This window comes from Drosophila mauritiana, unplaced genomic scaffold (assembly GCF_004382145.1).
Source record: "Drosophila mauritiana strain mau12 unplaced genomic scaffold, ASM438214v1 U_293, whole genome shotgun sequence".
NCBI classification, from domain to species: Eukaryota; Metazoa; Arthropoda; class Insecta; order Diptera; family Drosophilidae; genus Drosophila; species Drosophila mauritiana.
Genome location: NW_022881431.1, coordinates 14,517 through 28,987, shown reverse-complemented (window position 1 = coordinate 28,987; position 14,471 = coordinate 14,517). Strand labels below are relative to the sequence as shown.

The following is a 14,471-nucleotide window of genomic DNA, read 5'->3' as shown; positions in this document are numbered from 1 at the left end:
TTATATGGAAAAAATGCACATTATTCTTATAAATTATTTAATATTACAAATTTTAATGATGAATTTTCCATAACGGATATTCGGTTCATCGGGCTTACCTCTAAGCAGTTTCACGTACTGTTTAACTCTCTATTCAGAGTTCTTTTCAACTTTCCCTCACGGTACTTGTTTACTATCGGTCTCATGGTTTATTTAGTTTTAGATGGAGTTTACCACCCACTTAGTGCTGCACTATCAAGCAACACGACTCTTTGAAAATCATCTAGTAATCATTAACGTTATACGGGCCTGGCACCCTCTATGGTAAATGGCCTCATTTAAGAAGGACTTAAATCATTAATTTCTCATACTAGAATATTGACGCTCCATACACTGCATCTCACATTTGCCATATAGACAAAGTGACTTAGTGCTGAACTGTTTTCTTTTCGCTCGCCGCTACTAAGAAAATCCTTGTTAGTTTCTTTTCCTCCCCTAATTAATATGCTTAAATTGGGGGTAGTCCCATATGAGTTGAGGTTGTATATATAATATTTTATTTATAATGATAAAACAATCAATTAAATTCGTTATAAATAGTTCCAATAGTTCTTGTAAGCAAAGTTATTTTTTATCCATTTAACGAACCAACGAAGAATAAAACAAAACCAAGATTTTTCTTTTTCCGAATCATTAATAAGAGACAATTCTAGATGAAATATTTCAATTTTTTATGCTAGACATTTCTCAGTATTATTTGATTGAAAAAGAAAATATTTCTCTTCGTTTTTCACATTCAAATGTGAGATAATGTTTTTCATTTCTTTTTTAATATTATGAATAAAATCATTATTTAATCCAATAATATACCATATGCTTATAAAAATTTATAAACAACTTAATTAGCATAGTCTTACAACCCTCAACCATATGTAGTCCAAGCAGCACTATAAAATTTAATTAAAGTACATAACAGCATGGACTGCGATATGCGTTCAAAATGTCGATGTTCATGTGTCCTGCAGTTCACACGATGACGCACAGTTTGCTGCGTTCTTCATCGACCCATGAGCCGAGTGATCCACCGCTTAGAGTTTAAATTCATTTTTATAATTATCAATATTGTTTTTATTGAAAGAAATTAAAAATACACCATTTTACTGGCATATATCAAATTATTTTTATACCTAAAAATAAATGTTGCGATATGTCTTAGTTTCATATAAGCATTATGTATCATAAAAATGGTTATGGTTTGCTATTTTGGGTGACACATACTGCAAAATTTATATAAAACATTAACCTGATGGATGACAGGTACAAACATTGTATATTTTAGGTTTGTTGCATTAGCCAACGTATATTCATAACATAGATGAACAATACATATTCGCAACGCGTGTATATTATGGTCCATATACACACACACTTATTTTGAAATACCACATTCAAAATTATTTTAATTTTAATTCGACTTCTACTTTCAAATTTTGTTCAGTTTCTTCGATTTCCATTTTCGAGAATTTGTTTTTATAGGAAACGCCATTGTTGTAGTAGGTACTGCCAAATACGCACAACAACATTAATAATGTTAAAGTCTTTTTATGAGGTTGCCAAGCCCCACATATAAAATAAAAGCCATCTTCATTTTATTTTGACTTTAACTTTTGATTCCGTGGAATCATTTTGTAATATTTTTATTTTGGTAAATTGTATTTATTTGTATTATAACAAATGTTTATTAACGATAAAGGATATTATACAATAATGATCCTTCCGCAGGTTCACCTACGGAAACCTTGTTACGACTTTTACTTCCTCTAAATAATCAAGTTCGGTCAACTTTTGCGAAACAACCGTAACACGCAAGGCGTCACAGTGATCACGTCCGGAGACCTCACTAAATAAATTCAATCGGTAGTAGCGACGGGCGGTGTGTACAAAGGGCAGGGACGTAATCAATGCGAGTTAATGACTCACACTTACTGGGAATTCCAAGTTCATGTGAACAGTTTCAGTTCACAATCCAAGCATGAAAGTGGTTCAGCGGTTTACCCGGACCTCTCGGTCTAGGAAATACACGTTGATACTTTCATTGTAGCGCGCGTGCAGCCCAGGACATCTAAGGGCATCACAGACCTGTTATTGCTCAATCTCATTATTGCTAGACGCAATTTGTCCATTTAAGAAGCTAGTGTCCTTATAATGGGACAAACCAACAGGTACGGCTCCACTTACATAAACACATTCAAACACAATAAACATTTTACTGCCACCATGAATGAAGGCTACATAAGCTTCAGCACCATAATCCTGAAGATATCTATTTAATATATTTGAGTCTCGTTCGTTATCGGAATTAACCAGACAAATCACTCCACGAACTAAGAACGGCCATGCACCCACCACCATAGATTCGAGAAAGAGCTATCAATCTGTCTTACACACTTATGTTCGGACCTGGTAAGTTTTCCCGTGTTGAGTCAAATTAAGCCGCAGGCTCCACTCCTGGTGGTGCCCTTCCGTCAATTCCTTTAAGTTTCAGCTTTGCAACCATACTTCCCCCGGAGCCCAAAAGCTTTGGTTTCCCGGGAAGCGACTGAGAGAGCCATAAAAGTAGCTACACCCAATTGCTAGCTGGCATCGTTTATGGTTAGAACTAGGGCGGTATCTGATCGCCTTCGAACCTCTAACTTTCGTTCTTGATTAATGAAAACATCTTTGGCAAATGCTTTCGCTTAAGTTAGTCTTACGACGGTCCAAGAATTTCACCTCTCGCGTCGTAATACTAATGCCCCCAAACTGCTTCTATTAATCATTACCTCTTGATCTGAAAACCAATGAAAGCAGAACAGAGGTCTTATTTCATTATCCCATGCACAGAATATTCAGGCATTTGAAGCCTGCTTTAAGCACTCTAATTTGTTCAAAGTAATAGTACCGGGCCACAATAACACTCGTTTAAGAGCACTAGTGCAGGTTTTTAAATAGGAGGAACATATGAAAAAATACAAGTATTTAATCACATATAAGAACTCCACCGGTAATACGCTTACATACATAAAGGTATAGTACTAACCACAATTGTAAGTTGTACTACCCGTATGAAGCACAAGTTCAACTACGAACGTTTTAACCGCAACAACTTTAATATACGCTATTGGAGCTGGAATTACCGCGGCTGCTGGCACCAGACTTGCCCTCCAATTGGTCCTTGTTAAAGGATTTAAAGTGTACTCATTCCAATTACAGGGCCTCGGATATGAGTCCTGTATTGTTATTTTTCGTCACTACCTCCCCGAGCTGGGAGTGGGTAATTTACGCGCCTGCTGCCTTCCTTAGATGTGGTAGCCGTTTCTCAGGCTCCCTCTCCGGAATCGAACCCTGATTCCCGTTACCCGTTGCAACCATGGTAGTCCTAGATACTACCATCAAAAGTTGATAGGGCAGACATTTGAAAGATCTGTCGTCGGTACAAGACCATACGATCTGCATGTTATCTAGAGTTCAACCAATATAACGATCTTGCGATCGCTTGGTTTTAGCCTAATAAAAGCACATGTCCCATAAGGTTCATGTTTTAATTGCATGTATTAGCTCTAGAATTACCACAGTTATCCAAGTAACTGTTAACGATCTAAGGAACCATAATGATATAATGAGCCTTTTGCGGTTTCACTTTTAATTCGTGTGTACTTAGACATGCATGGCTTAATTTTGAGACAAGCATATAACTACTGGCAGGATCAACCAGAATAATGTTTTTTCCTTCATATTCCATTCATATATTTTGATTCGAAATAAGCAATATAATAGATATATAGATATATTGATTTTTCACTTTATATAATTCCATGATTTTATTATATTGAATAAAATTCATATTTCGCCTTTGGGTAAAATTTTAAATATAAGTAAAAAATCCATTCGATTACGGCCATTTTTATATAGCATTCGTAATCCATATTTCATTTTTAATTTATACTTGTTTTACCAATATAACAAGAATTTCATCTAATTATTGTAATATATATATTCTATAATTTTATCTTTTTATACATACATATTTCATTATAAAATATCATTTTATTTCCAACATACATAATTATTGTATCCACACATGTACAATTTTTGTTTAACCAATATAATATTAAGTTAAATCATTTGCATTTTGAAGATAAATTTAAAATTTATCTCTTTCATATATATCTCTGGTAATATATAACATAAAACCAAGCGCATATGATAATATTTCCACATTTAATATATAATTTTATATTTCTTTCATAAGAATCCATATTTGTATTATACCGTAACGATATAATAATCCAACTATACGGCAGGTAATAAATTAATATTTGCCTGCCTCCAAAAATTAACGATAATATATGGAAACGATTTGTTATTCTATATATAATAGAAACTTGACTTTTGTTTCAACGATATTATCTATAAAGCGTATATTCCTATTATCCGCGGAGCCAAGTCCCGTGTTCTATAGAACTGAGAAACAAATTTGTACGGATAATAATATACTTTATTGTATGTAACCAATATAAACATAATCCGAAATAAATATTTCGAATAATGCGGGAGGTCGGCAACCACTGCCTACCTATAGTAGTTTTTGAACCCGCTGTCCTCAAAGCGGGTATTTTCAATTCCGTTTGCCACCCAACATACGGGCTATTCTCTTATATATTAAGAGATTATAGGAACATTTCATTTTTTTTCCATTATTCATATATAATATGATTATTTTTCCCTTATACATATAATAATTAATCATTTTCATATGTATATTATTTAATTTACTCATATTATTGCCAAAATCATATGAATACATAAGTTTTGAACAATATGAGAGGTCGGCAACCACTGCTACCTATAGTAGTTTTTGAACCCTCTGTCGTAATTCCGGTCGTTTACACTACTATACCCTCTCACTATAATGGCTTTTCTCTATAATACTAAGAGAATGTGGGATATTTTCAGCATTTTTTCCCTTATACATATAATAATTAATCATTTTCATATGTATATTATTTAATTACTCATATTATTGCCAAAATCATATGAATACATAAGTTTTGAACAATATGAGAGGTCGGCAACCACTGCCTACCTATAGTAGTTTTTGAACCCTCTGTCGTAATTCCGGTCGTTTACACTACTATACCCTCTCACTATAATGGCTTTTCTCTATAATACTAAGAGAATGTGGGATATTTTCAGCATTTTTTCCCTTATACATATAATAATTAATCATTTTCATATGTATATTATTTAATTTACTCATATTATTGCCAAAATCATATGAATACATAAGTTTTGAACAATATGAGAGGTCGGCAACCACTGCCTAGCTATAGTAGTTTTGAACCTCTGTCGTAATTCCGGTCGTTTACACTACTATACCCTCTCACTATAATGGCTTTTCTCTATAATACTAAGAGAATGTGGGATATTTTCAGCATTTTTTCCCTTATACATATAATAATTAATCATTTTCATATGTATATTATTTAATTTACTCATATTATTGCCAAAATCATATGAATACATAAGTTTTGAACAATATGAGAGGTCGGCAACCACTGCCTACCTATAGTAGTTTTTGAACCCTCTGTCGTAATTCCGGTCGTTTACACTACTATACCCTCTCACTATAATGGCTTTTCTCTATTATACTAAGAGAATGTGGGATGTTTTCAGCATTTTTTCCCTTATACATATAATAATTAATAATTTTCATATGTATATTATTTAATTTACTCATATAATTGCCAAAATATATGAATATACATAAGTTTTGAACAATATGAGAGGTCGGCAACCACTGCCTACCTATAGTAGTTTTGAACCTCTGTGTAATTCCGGTCGTTTACACTATATACCCTCTCACATATGCTTTTCTCTATAATACTAAGAGAATGTGGGAATATTTCAGCATTTTTCCCTATACATATAATAATAATAATTTTTCATATGTATATATTTAATTTACTCATATAATTGCCAAAATCATATGAATACATAAGTTTTGACAATATGAGAGGTCGGCAACCACTGCTACCTATAGTAGTTTTTGAACCTCTGTCGTAATTCGGTCGTTACACTATATACCCTCTCACTATAATGGCTTTTCTCTATAATACTAAGAGAATGTGGGAATATTTCAGCATTTTTTCCCCTATACATATAATAATAATAATTTTCATATGTATATTATTTAATTTACTCATATAATTGCCAAAATCATATAAATACATAAGTTTTGAACAATATCAGAGGTCAGCAACGGTCTTTCCTCTATAATACTAAGATAATATGGGAATATTTCATCATTTTTTCCCTTATACATTTATACATATAATATTTAATCATTTTATATGTATATTATTTAATTTACTCATATAATTGCCAAAATCAAATAAATACATAAGTTTTGAACAATATCAGAGGTCGGCAACGGTCTTTCCTCTATAATACTAAGATAATATGGGAATATTTCAGCATTTTTTCCCTTATACATATAATAATAATCATTTTCATATGTATATTATTTAATTTACTCGTATAATTCCAAAAATCCTATGAAGACATAAGAGAATACAATATGAGAGGTCGGCGCAACCATAATATAGTAGTTGATGACGAGGTGTTTGGCAACTTGATATAATTCTTTAAAAAGTCTTTATATTAATTATATGATAGGGACAATATCATATGCGTCACTAAATTGATGACGAGGTGTTTGGCAACGTGACACAAATCATTAAAGTCTTTATATTAATTATATGATAGAGACAATATCATATGCGTCACTAAATTGATGACGAGGTATTTGGCAACTTGATAGAATTCTTTAAAGTCTTTATATCAAAAATTATATGATAGGGACAATATCATATGCGTCACTAAATTGATGACGAGGTGTTTGTTTGGCTACAGGAAAAATCATTTATTTATCGAATCATCAAGCAAAGGATAAGCTTCAGTGGATCGCAGTATGGCAGCTGCTCAACCACTTACAACACCTTGCCTGTTACAAAAGTCGTTTACAATTGATTCTAGGCTTTGTCATTGTATTAAATAATGCTTTTATATGTAACTAGCGCGGCATCAGGTGATCGAAGATCCTCCTAATTTACTATGTTACAAATTACATTGGCATCACATCCATTGTCGTTTATAAAATAAATTATAAACTTTAAATGGTTTAGAAGCCATACAATGCAAATTGCCCCTTATTTATCATTGCAGTCCAGCACGGATACGACCTTAGAGGCGTTCAGGCATAATCCAACGGACGTAGCGTCATACCACTGTTCGCTCGAACAAGTATTGTGCCATTGGTCCGTACCTGCGGTTCCTCTCGTACTACGCAGGAATGCTGTCGCAACAACGTTTTGTCATTAGTAGGGTAAAACTAACCTGTCTCACGACGGTCTAAACCCAGCTCACGTTCCTTGCATGGTGAACAATCCAACGCTTGGTGAATTTTGCTTCACAATGATAGGAAGAGCCGACATCGAAGGATCAAAAAGCGACGTCGCTATGAACGCTTGGCCGCCACAAGCCAGTTATCCCTATGGTAACTTTTCTGACACCTCTTGTTAAAAACTCTTTAAACCAAAAGGATCGATAGGCCGAGCTTTTGCTGTCCCTGTGTGTACTGAACACCGAGATCAAGTCAGCATTTGCCCTTTTGCTCTATGTGCAAATGCATCGTTTTATTAAAGAATTTGTTTGCGATTATATAACAAACTCGTGATACTTTGATCAAGAAGCTTGCATCAAAACCCAATACCATAAGATATAATAAATATATCCGTATAATGGCTAGGAAATGATACACGTTCCATTTAATCAAGTAAGTAAGGAAACAATAAGAGTAGTGGTATTTCATTGACGATACCAAACCGAGGTCTAATATCTCCCACTTATTCTACACCTCTTATGTCTCCTTACACTGCCAGATTAGAGTCAAGCTCAAAAGGGTCTTCTTTCCCCGCTAATTATTCCAAGCCCGTTCCCTTGGCTGTGGTTTCGCTAGATAGTAGATAGGGACAACGACGACGACAACGACGACGACGACTTTTCAGATCTCTCCGAACTTGTTTTACGTGGCGTGTTCCACACTGAAGGGATTACAACCACGACACCTGAACACCCACAAGTGGTTAATCCATTCATGCGCGTCACTAATTAGATGACGAGGCATTTGGCTATTTTTTTTTTTTTTTTGATCGCGGAGGTATGGAAATCTATCGAAAGATACTAGGTCTGTCAACACTTCAGTTTCCTAGCATGCACGATTCATTGCTGAACCGAAGTTCCGCAACGCCTACGTACTAAAACCATCCTCATAGCCATTTATATATTACCATTATTTGCGATGTTTATGCCTTTATTGATGTTATGCCAAGACAGCAAGCAAATGTTTTGAACCAAACGTTTTAGCTAAGTCCAATCTCGGGAAAACCCGCTCAGGTACATGAACTGTTTAAAACAACCGAGACTGCCTCTCATAACCTGGACGCTAATGATATGACTATCATATTTGCTGAGGAGACCCTTCGCTATCAATCTTTTAACGGATTGACCACTCCAGATCCCCCTCCAGTTCAGGGTGGCAGAATGGAATTCAATGTCACCTGCGGCTTCGAATCTGCGACGCAATTCAGTTCGTATGTCCGGTCTGTCGTATCTATTGATTTTGCGCTGGTGCGCATCATCCATAGAGTGTCCGTCTGTCACAATTTGTATGTCGATCACATCAATGTGATTTTGTCGTAGTGCCACCAGGTCCGGTTTATTAAGGCCGGATTCGCACTGCAGACTTGGTTCAACAATGACCGCGCAGCCTCTCTCCTCAAGTCCCCGCTTGATTCGATTTACTACGCAGTTGTGTCTAGCTACGCGCCTCCCATGCGATCGGTAACATTTTTGCATTATATGGTTTGTTGTTTCGGGAGCGTCACATCCTGCACGACACTGTCGTTCCAATTCGTGCCTTCCCCTTGTAGTACGAGACTTCGTGGGTAGGGCATTTATCCGCAGACGAATACCGTCTATATATTCCTTTCCTGTTAGTAAACGCGTGGGTTGATTAACCCACCCGTGTTGCGGTCCCCAATGGCCCGCTTCACGGAGTCCGCTGCCATCAACTGAGAGGTACAATTTGTTCGCCCAATATTTTTCTATTGCCGGACGCGATAACAATTCATGTTGTTCTGCAAATAATCTATCTCGGGCCCGTTGTTTTTCGGCTTCGAGGAAAGAGCTGGCTACCTCGTTTTGCGTGAGGTGAGGCCATTTAATATTACTCAAACGTCTTAGCCTTAACATTGGAGCTACCCATCTAAGTGATGGAATTCCGAGACCTCCACTTTTTGGGGGTGCGTGAATGAATGCTATCGGCACATCCAGCGGAAGATTTAGCCATCTTCGCACATAGTATCGTATTAGTTTGTCAGTTTTTCGTAGGACGCCTATCGCCACACTCCCAAGGGCTAACTTGTGATAGAGCTGTGGGATAAGGACAGTCCTTAGGGCGAACATCCTCTGTTGTGGTTTGAGGGGGGCCTTTGTCAATCTTTGTAGCTTTGGACCAATGTCCTCGGCCGGATTGCATCGAACCCTCCCAGTTGCAGTGAAGTTGATGCCTAAGTACTTCCACTCGTCCGTTCGCTTCAATGATGGAATCTCTCTTGAGCCTACGTAAAAGCTCTGTGCCTCTAGCACGGTACACTTCTGTTTCGGCTGGCCCTTAATGCCAACGGTAAAACATTTGTCGGCATTAAGTTTGAGGCCGACGAGAGATAGAAAATCCAACGTTCTGTCCAACAATACTTGAAGTCCCATTCGAGTTTCAGCAAATAGTACCAAATCATCTGCAAACGCGGCCGCGTTAGTAATGGCATTTCCGACTCTAGCACCAATTTCGCTGGGTAGGTTTCTAAGTAACCTGTCCATTACCAAGTTAAATAGAATAGGAGACAAAGGGTCACCCTGCTTCACTCCTCTAGCAGGGACGAATTCCTCTGAACTCCAACCGTCCCCATTGAGACTGGTACCGCCACCCTCGTACGTATTCTGTACGTAGTCAACGAAGCCCTTTGGCGCACCATAAGCACGTAAGGTGTCATATATAGATGCATGCGATAGAGAATCGAATGCCTTGCTTACATCTAAATTTGCGATGTAGCAAGATCTAAAGTGCTTATGGCTATGCCTCAAGACTAAGTCAACTATCGTCGCATTATCGGCACATCCGTCGGTAGGTAAGAAGCCCCGCTGGCGCGGGTCCCAATTGATTGATGAGTTCAACCGGGTTGCCAATATTGCATTTAGCTGTCTTACCAGGACTGAAGGCACCGATATTGGACGAAAGTCTTGCGGTCGCTTCGCCGTCACCGTCTTCGGGATGAAGACAGTTCTGGCCAGTCGGATAGAGTGTGGTAGATTGCCGCACCATAGAATTAGGTTCATTATACGTAGCATAATACCTGACGGCACCTCCCTGGCTGTTTTTGGAGTTATCCCGTCAGGCCCCGGAGATGAAGATAATGAGATTCTTGATGCCCTAAGGTCATGCTCCGTAATAGCAGACCATACCCTCTCAAGCGAGTGATCCATTTGTATCACTTCTCCACTGCAAGAGCTTGGGCTAGGCTGAGTCATTACTTCTCTCCAGTAGGGAACCATTACTTCTTGGCTTGGCATTACCGACTCATCAGTTCCATTTAGCAAGGACTTAATGCATCTTCCTTTATGCTTATCCCAGTTACGCTGGGTGACAGCATACTGCTGCCTTCTGCTTTCTCTCCTATTCCGAGGTCTCCGAGGAGGTCTCGTCAGCGTGTGTCGTACACCCTGTGCCGGAAAAATTCCTAGGAGATATAGCGATAAGCATTGGAGAGTGGTTTCCTTTCCCTCGAGCTCTGCCCTGTCAATGATCGTTTGTAGCTCTTGGGCTCTCCATTTGGAATGGCATTCTTCGGGGCTATACCCACGCAGTGTCCGCAAAATTTCCCTGTTCGACTGTTCGAAGGGAGTGATTGGAGTTGTTTCTGATGTTGTTACTTGGTGGTTTTGCTCACTTCTACTAGGGCGGCGCCTTATGGTTAGATTAGCAACTTCCGGGACGCGAGCTGATTGCCCTCTTATCTGCTCTATTTTCTCCTTATAATCGCCCCTCTGTCTTAGCTTTTTGATGGCTTCGACGCTGCGGTTTGCAAAATACACCGCTAGTTGCTTGTTTATGTGTTTATGTCCATTTGCTGTGAGCTCAACCTCCTTTCTCGCCATCATCCACTTCTCTTCCTCACTCCACCTTGCCTTTATCTCGACACGTCGACGTTCTTCATCAAGTTCGTCTGGGTGCCGAGATCGCATGTGAACACCGAGTCCTCTCTTGCTGTTAAAGGACCGGCCACATACTGTGCAGGGAACCCTAGATAGAGTAGCCGCTGCGTTTGGTTCATATTGGTCCTCCGGGAAGGTGTCCACGGAGGGTCGGGTCGTCATCAGATTGTGTAAATTCATCCGAGGCTCGTTATTTCTATTTGTAGTTCCAATATGAATAAATTTCCTCTGGGGAACCAACCCATCGGAAAAGTTTTGCCGCTCAAATTAGCTGCTAAACAAGTTTAGCATTACCGGGGACCACCACGAGGTTTTGAGTCGACTTGAGTAAAGGAGAGACTTGTGAGTTACAGAGTAAAATTCCCCTTCCGCACACCATATGATATGACTTACGAATTACAGAAAAATACTCCCCCTCTGCTCGCAATTACCCCAGATCCCCATAGTTACTCCCGCCGTTGACCCGCGCTTACTTGAATTTCTTCACTTTGACATTCAGAGCACTGGGCAGAAATCACATTGTGTCAACACCCGCTAGGGCCATCACAATGCTTTGTTTTAATTAGACAGTCGGATTCCCCAAGTCCGTGCCAGTTCTGAATTGATTGTTAATTGATAATCGTTATAATTGATAAGAACTAATTGGTTTAACCCAAATAGTATTCTTAAAAATTTTAGCAAGAAAGTTCCACAATTGGCTACGTAACTAAACTATCCGGGGAACAAGTAACTAACATAAATGCTAGAAACTCTATTTACCCAGAACGAGCACATAAACCATGTTATTGTTTCCCAATCAAGCCCGACTATCTCAATCTTCAGAGCCAATCCTTATCCCGAAGTTACGGATCTAATTTGCCGACTTCCCTTACCTACATTATTCTATCGACTAGAGACTCTTCACCTTGGAGACCAGCTGCGGATATTGGTACGGCCTGTTGAGAAGTTTGCGTGTCCCCACCATAAATTTTCAAGGTCCGAGGAGAAAATATCGACACAACAGTATATGTCATGCTCTTCTAGCCCATCTACCATATCTCTCTGCGAAAGACTTCCATGGTAGTACGGCTATAAAACAGAAAAGAAAACTCTTCCGATATCTCTCGACGGCTTCTTTATGGTCGTTCCTGTTGCCAGGATGAGCACGAGGCCCTATTTAATAACAAACGGATACTCAACAGGTTACGGAATTGGAACCGTATTCCCTTTCGTTCAAAATTATTCAAGTGTATTATATTCGCTTTGTTTATATAGTTAGGCATTTTTGTTTTACTTGAAAATTTTCGGCTTTCGCCTTGAACTTAGGACCGACTAACTCGTGATCAACCACTGTTCACACGAAACCCTTCTCCACTTCAGTCCTCCAAGGTCTCATTCGATTATTTGCTACTACCACCAAGATCTGTACCAATGGCAGCTCCATGCAGGCTTACGCCAAACACTTCTACGCATACCATTGTACCTTCCTACTCACTAAAGTTTCAAAATTTATATCACAAGTAATATAAATCATCTACTTTAGCGGTAATGTATAGGTATACAACTTAAGCGCCATCCATTTTAAGGGCTAGTTGCTTCGGCAGGTGAGTTGTTACACACTCCTTAGCGGATTTCGACTTCCATGATCACCGTCCTGCTGTTTTAAGCAACCAACGCCTTTCATGGTATCTGCATGAGTTGTTAATTTGGGCACCGTAACATTACGTTTGGTTCATCCCACAGCGCCAGTTCTGCTTACCAAAAGTGGCCCACTGGGCACATTATATCATAACCTTGAACTTCATATCAAGAAAGTTAAGGTTCTTACCCATTTAAAGTTTGAGAATAGGTTAAGATCGTTTCGACCCTAAGGCCTCTAATCATTCGCTTTACCAGATAAGATTATTTTATATAATATTAAAATGCACCAGCTATCCTGAGGGAAACTTCGGAAGGAACCAGCTACTAGATGGTTCGATTGGTCTTTCGCCCCTATACTCAATTCTGACAATCGATTTGCACGTCAGAACTGTTTCGGTCTTCCATCAGGGTTTCCCCTGACTTCAACCTGATCAAGTATAGTTCACCATCTTTCGGGTCACAGCATATATGCTCAAGGTACGTTCCAGTTAGAGGCATAAATAATATAAATATACATTATACATAACTATATAGAACGCCCGGGATTGTGTTAATTAGCTATAAATAGCTAAAAAACTAATCCCATTATTAGTCAAGTTAATTACGCTATTAGGTTTACATCCCAATAACTTGCACATATGTTAGACTCCTTGGTCCGTGTTTCAAGACGGGTCCCGAAGGTATCCTGAATCTTTCGCATTGTTAATCATACAAGAGCATATAATAAACACAAAAATCAATGATAATTATGCCATTATATAATTCCGAAAAATTAACGCTCTGTAATAATATAAATCTATCAGCACTTTATCAAATTAATAACATTTATTCTGTGTTAAAATGCAAGCAATTTAATTGGAATAAACTATAAGTTATATTTTATGATAAATTTGGGATATGCTAATAGATTACAATGTCCTTATATGGAAAAAATGCACATTATTCTTAATAATATTATTTAAATATTACAATTTTAATGATGAATTTTCCATAACGGATATTCAGGTTCATCGGGCTTAACCTCTAAGCAGTTTCACGTACTGTTTAACTCTCTATTCAGAGTTCTTTTCAACTTTCCCTCACGGTACTTGTTTACTATCGGTCTCATGGTTATATTTAGTTTTAGATGGAGTTTACCACCCACTTAGTGCTGCACTATCAAGCAACACGACTCTTTGGAAACATCATCTAGTAATCATTAACGTTATACGGGCCTGGCACCCTCTATGGGTAAATGGCCTCATTTAAGAAGGACTTAAATCATTAATTTCTCATACTAGAATATTGACGCTCCATACACTGCATCTCACATTTGCCATATAGACAAAGTGACTTAGTGCTGAACTGTTTTCTTTTCGCTCGCCGCTACTAAGAAAATCCTTGTTAGTTTCTTTTCCTCCCCTAATTAATATGCTTAAATTCAGGGGGCTGTCCCATATGAGTTGAGGTTGTATATATAACTATATTTTGCCATAAATTCTTTATATATAAATGATAAA

The 14,471-nt window shown here is 37.9% G+C and overlaps 2 non-coding genes and 1 pseudogene across 2 annotated transcripts; all 3 read right to left on the bottom strand.

The window, feature by feature from the left end:
* Positions 1–895: 895 nt before the first annotated feature.
* Positions 896–1,075, bottom strand: LOC117149724. The gene has a single exon (XR_004460477.1). It is a non-coding gene; the product is annotated as a 5.8S ribosomal RNA (ribosomal RNA).
* A 669-nt stretch (positions 1,076–1,744) lies between these two features.
* LOC117149726 lies at positions 1,745–3,736 on the bottom strand. The gene has a single exon (XR_004460479.1). It is a non-coding gene; the product is annotated as a small subunit ribosomal RNA (ribosomal RNA).
* Positions 3,737–6,950: 3,214 nt separating this feature from the next.
* Positions 6,951–14,423, bottom strand: LOC117149727 (annotated as a pseudogene).
* Between the last annotated feature and the right edge of the window lie 48 nt (positions 14,424–14,471).